The 6000-nt window shown below is 46.3% G+C and overlaps 1 protein-coding gene and 1 long non-coding RNA gene across 3 annotated transcripts in view; both read right to left on the bottom strand.

Moving 5' to 3' along the window:
- Positions 1-6000, bottom strand: part of CUNH14orf37 (chromosome unknown C14orf37 homolog) — a 161427-nt gene that overhangs the window by 87100 nt on the left and 68327 nt on the right. The gene's annotated exons all lie outside the window — the stretch shown is intronic.
- LOC109298363 lies at positions 3990-5175 on the bottom strand. The gene is made up of 2 exons (XR_002097597.1): positions 4792-5175; positions 3990-4676 (listed from the first exon to the last, which is right to left on the bottom strand). It is a non-coding gene; the product is annotated as an uncharacterized LOC109298363 (long non-coding RNA).

Raw genomic sequence — 6000 nt, 5'->3', positions numbered from 1 at the left:
CCTTTCACTCCCACCATTTCCATCTGCTGAAATGAGTAATTCAGAGAAGGGTCATGGCAGTCACGTACCTCTTGGCCTCACCTCTTCAATCTTCTCCTACCTCTGATTACTGTGTCACCGCACAGCTCAACCCTGCTCCCCCCTTCCCTGTCTCTGGTTTGTTCCAATCCCCTAGGAGCAAAGATGCCTCGTACATCTAGGTAGCCACACACCTTTATTGGACATGCTGGGGGGTGGGGCAGAGAAACATTACTAGGAGTAGATAACAGACAGGATAAATGCAGAAGAAAGGCTAGCTAGATCAGAGGAAGATCAAGGATTGTTAATACCTACAGAGTGAAAAAATTAGCAGAAATCAAGTAGATAATGCCCCATGGCACCAATTGAGTCCCCAATATGTTTTAAACTTTCAATGGGCCAGGAAACAAATGGGGCTGTGACTGAACCTTAAGCTCCCCCTGCCAAGAACTCTCCTATGAAGTCTAGAGTACACTGATTGCATAGACAGGCCATCACAATGAAGAAGCCACAGATATGCTCAGCAAACAATGTGAATAGAGGGATTGGCCCATGTAGGTGGAAGTGTCTCATCTCAAACAAAACACCCACGTTGCCCTTTTAAATTCTCCTAGGGAAATTCAAGGAATTAGAGGATTGATTTTAGTGCCTGGCTGGATTTGCAACTCCAGTGTAAGAGCTGGAGGGTGACGGGCATTTGGGTTTTGTCCTGCGTTTTACAGAGGTGCAAGGCCAAACGCAGCCTTTTGGGAAGCAAGCGCTACTCTCCAGGCTTCAGTGGAAATACACCTGGACTAAATGAGCACAGAAGCATTAAGCATGGTACTCATCCATGCAGAGAGTCAGTATGTGAGCCACATTGCGGCAGACATGCACTTTAGCAAATATCAGCGCATGACACGATGAACAGAGAAAGGAGCATCAGCCTTAACTGCAAGTTCCTTTGGGCTTGCAGCTTTATTATGGGCCCTGCCTGTCATTATAACATAGTTTCCGTATGGCAACCTCTTCAGTGGCCACAGATCAATGGACATCTGTGTGTCACAGAAACATTTGTTTGCGTTACTGTATCATCAAGAAGCTGTAATTCATGGATGACAGACTCCACCAAAGCCAAGTCAAGGTCAAGGGCTGCCTGAGCTCAGTGGCCCATCAGGCAGGCATGATTAAGACGTGCTTTTCTGTACGCAAAGGATAGATGCAACTAGCATTACCCTTGGTCACCTTGGAGTCCCCAGCCTGACAGACCAGGTGCCCAGTTACAGCTAGGTGAAAAAGGAGCAGCCCTTAGCTCGAGTGCAAGGGTCACATTCACACCTAGGGAGCAGAAGCAGGAAGCCTTAGCTGCTCAGCCACCGTGCCGCCTACTGCAGCTTCATAAACACAAAAGTGTGTGTGTGCGTGTGTGTGTGTGTGCCCCATATGGGCCAGCATTCAATGGGGTTAATATCCACACAGATGGCATCTATTATCTCTACCATACGTTTATCCCATAAAAGGCACAGGATGCACTCCTCCTCTTCCTCCTCCTCCTCAGGCAGGCAGCTATATTAATGTCTAGATTAATGCCTGCATGACACCAAGCTAAATGGCTACTGGCAGCAGCTGTCGCTGAGCAGAGACAGCTTCCCCAGCCAGATTGTGCTAATGCACTTATTAATGGGGCTCCCTAAATTGTATTTACTGCCCCACAGGCCTGAGAAGATGGAGTGAAGCTCCCAATGGTGCTGAGAAGAAAAATCATCCCATGTGTGACTAGCAGCACTGTCCCAACCCAGTGTCGGCTTTTGGGGAATGCAGCTCATGGCATTATTTTGGGGTGAATGACAAACCGATAGGGGTTGCCATTCTGCTCTGTGTGATGACAGCAACCAGATGTGTTCTGTGCTATGAAGGGTGGCATCTTAAAAGCCACTATACCTCCTACTGAAGATGCTGACCCCTCCTCCCCACCCTGTTTCCATATCTATGTGCCACTAGCACATTTAACCTAGCAAGTGCCTCTCAGCATAAGCCCCACTTTGAAAGATGCTACCCAATCATTTCTTCAGTCTCTCGGCTGAAAATGTTTGTACTAGCATCCCCAATTCTGATGGATTAATTGGGTAGGTGTTTTTTTTTAAAAAAGAAGCTAAGCAACCTGTAACAATTTACTCAGACCAAAAGGGCATTACAACATGGGCAGATATAAAATTTTGAAAAGGGAGGTGGGTGCACAAGGCAAGGGGCATCATAGCATAACACAATACACTTTTCTCCAGTTAAAAGTAAATTAGAAGTTTTACTAATATGCTAGGGGCCTAGCGCTGTATTATTCAGTTTAAGATTGAAGCATAAATAAATATAACTTCATTGGAATGAGTTAAAAACAGTTGCAGGGCTGTGAAATAGGAGCTTAATTGCCAGGACCAGCTAACAGACAGCAAAATTGCAGAAGAAAGGCTAGCTTAATTGGTGGAACATTGAGACCCGTACAAAGAAGAGAGAGTTGTTAATACTTGTGCAATAAAGAGGTTAGAAGGGATCAGGTAGAGCTATGAAATCAAGTGACTCCCTTAGCACTGCCTGACTATAAATGCTGTTGCTCCTGCCAGTCAGCTTTTTAAACTTTGGATAAAGCAGGAATCAAAGGGGGGTACAAATGCACCAGTGCCCCTCCCCACCAGATTGGCCCTGCATTACACTGACTGGAAACACCCAGAAGCTGCTCTCATTAGGGTGATGAGTAGATGTGACCATGGTAGAGCGGTGTGAAATATGAAGGTATCTGAATGAGTTCCAGATTTAACTGTTATTATGCAAAACCACAAAATGTGGATTAAAACAGAGAAAACTGAAAACAAATCTTAATAAACTCACCTTTACTATTTATATTTAATATGCTTTTAGATCAATAACATAGTTAATTATTAAGTGCTGACAGCATGGTCCATACTGTGCATTGCTCAGAGGCCAATGAAGTGAATGGAAAAGCTGACACTGATGCCAACAGGTTTTGGGTCAGGCCCAGCATGACGATATTCTAAGTGAGATGAACAGATTCCTTAGCAAACCCAGAGGAAGGAGGAACTGGGAGGGTGTTGTAAGTTCAAATGCTTCCTGCTGGCTTACATCTCATGAGGAGCACAGAAGCCTCCCTTTGCTATGGGGGACTTCAATGCAAAGCTATTACGCCAGAAATAGACACTGCAACATCAAAAGAGTGCAGGTTTAGAACCACGGAAGATTGGAGTAAAACCTGTCCATGGTGAGGAAGTGAAATTCTCTGGGAACTACCTCTTTTAAAAGGCCACTGACAAGCTGGTTGAGAATGATGGGGGTATAATGAAAAATAATTGCTGCTCCATGGTAAAAAGTTGAGTCAGCAGCAGAAAGAAATTGCAGCTCAGCTGCCTGGGAAGGTCGAATTTACCATCCCATACACTGACATTTAGGGTCAGCCAATGAAATATCCCAAGGTTTGTTGGGTTATTTGTAAATGGTGTAACATGAATGCAAACTGTTATGTTTGGTGACATGTGGTGCAAGCATCTACTCAGGGCTCACTCAAAAGGCGTTTGGACACTTATCTTGCTAGAATCATTTGATCCCTGCAGACTTCCTGCCTCTGGCAGAGGGGCTGGACTCGATCTCACAAGGTCCCTTCCAGCCCCTAATGTCTATTAAAGAAGCTAATACATGAAGCACCCTTTTCCATTTACAACCTATAAAATAGCCTCAGAGCAGGCAACCCAAACCATCAACCTCTTCCTATCACAAGACTGAGAATTATAACCTCAGCCAAGCCCTGCACAGAGCCCTTGTCGGATTATCATCTCTTCCTTGACACATCTGCACCCAGAGATACAGGAGGGCAAGTAACCTAGAAGCAAGTCTGGCCTCCACTCTGGAAGGTGTGTGGACCATGCTGTTGCCACCAAGAAGAAAGAATGCAATAAAGACAAGATGCCACAGCAGGAGAGAGTGCTATGAAATATTTATACAACTTTTATTTCTTTCCAAGCACAGATAAATCAGAAAGTGACACACGAAACATGCAGGCAGGGGAGACATGTGCTCTGCAGAAACACTTAGCCAGACTTCAAGCAGGCTGATTGTCTTACCTTAGGATTTTGCAAGCACTCCTACCAATTGGCAAATGAGCTCTTACCTCCAAGTTGATTTTAAAGCCTTCCTGAGAAGGAGACTGTTACCAATGGCTGACTCCAAAGGCAAACAAACAAGTCACATAGAAGCTTCTCTCTCCTGTTTCAAGAGAGCGGCAGCCCCTTTTTCAGAAGAGCATTTCATTTTAGGAACTTGAGTTCATCTGAAAATTAACATATCTTGAAGTTTTGTCCTTAAATGGGATGCTTTCCAGACTAGGATGCTGAGACAGTATGGATCAATCTTCCGGAAATGCCAGCTACATTCTGGCTGAACCTGTGTCACCCACTAAAAAAGCTACATGCTTAAAGAGGATGCTCTTCAAGTTTGCAACAGCAATAATTGCCTGTTCATGGCACTGGCTAGTGAGAGGTTATCTCATTTTTTCATAGCATGGACTACATCCCGAGACAGATCTTCATTTACTCCACTGGCAGTCCTATTTGCAATCACAGCGGTAATTCCACGGGTAGGAGGGGTTGTTTGGGGCACGGTCCACCAGGCTGGCCTGTCTAGGAGGCAGAGGCAGGAGTGAGACTGGGGACTGCAAGGGTAGGGATCGGAAGCTACAAGTCAGAACCAAATACCAAGCCAAGGTGAGGATATGGGAATGGGAAAAATAGTTACCAAATCCAAGGGACAATCCACAGGGCAAGATCCAAGAACAAAACCAAACTAGCATCAGGAGCCAGGAAAGTCACAGGGAAATCCAAAGCCAAAAGCCAGGAACAAGGCAAAACAGGGTCAGGAACCAGGGAAGCCAAAGACATTGCCAGAACAGGAGCTGCTCAGAGACTGGAGACTAGGGGGTTGTGCAGCCAGGTTCAGGTGCTGGAGAAGTCCCTTCAGAGCAGCCCCAGAACCAGAGGGAGGGGATAGGTGTCAGCTGGCCTCAATCAGTTAAGTGTGGCTGACCCACTTATAAGGGCTACAGGGCTAGATCCTGACAGAGCCTTACAGGGCTGACCCAGGCTTGAGGGCAGGAGCCTCACAGTGTGGTGGTGCTTTCTGAATGCAATGCACCCACTGAAAAGCAGAGGCAGAATTATGCCAGCCCTGCTCCAGACCACTGAAAACTGCTCCACAGACAGAAATCCAGGCGCCTGGGCCCCAAGGGCCCGTGACTAGCTGGTGCTTCACTGGAGGTGCAAAGCTACCTTAGTAGCTCCACTGCTAAATTCAATCCTGGCTGTTGGTCCAGGGGCACAGCCAAGGCATCCCCATTTCCTATGCTTTAAGACAGCACTAGCAGCTGGTGGGCCACATGCAGCCCAAGAGAAGGTAAAATTTGTAGCCCCTGAGTTTCCACCCAACCTGTGGCTGCAGTGCAGTGCAGTGGGGCATTGGGGAGAGGGGAGCACCTATGCAGCATAATGGCCCCCAGCCACTTAAAAACTGGATGGCAGGGCACACTGTTTAGGAACCTTCCAGCCCTACCTTTCTGCAACTTACTGTGTGCATCAGTCATGCTACTTCTCTCTGCTGATTTCTCTCTCTAGTCTGCAACTGAATATTTTATTTCTGCTTGTTCCATACCTTCTCATCCTTTCACAGAGCAAAATAAGTAGGGCCATATCACCCAGCCCTGAAGTCGTCTAAAACACAGAAGCGAAGGCAGCACAATAAAGATGAGCCATCTTTCTTGTAGGAGGCACCATTGAGAACTGACACCTTCTTCTGTTCATGTAGTGCCCTTGCTGGCTTGCTTCCTAACACAGAAATGCTGCATTCGCTGTCCTACGTGCCATTTAGACAAACAGGTGCAATCCTTTACATACTTGCATAACACTAAAGCTGCAGACCAATATGAAGTTCTGTCCAAAGCTTGAAAGAGAA

The sequence above is a fragment of the Gavialis gangeticus genome, unplaced genomic scaffold (genome assembly GCF_001723915.1).
Source record: "Gavialis gangeticus isolate Ggan-Ray unplaced genomic scaffold, GavGan_comp1, whole genome shotgun sequence".
Classification (NCBI taxonomy): Eukaryota; Metazoa; Chordata; order Crocodylia; family Gavialidae; genus Gavialis; species Gavialis gangeticus.
Note: the sequence above shows the minus strand (reverse complement) of the source record. Positions and strands in the feature narration are given on the sequence as shown.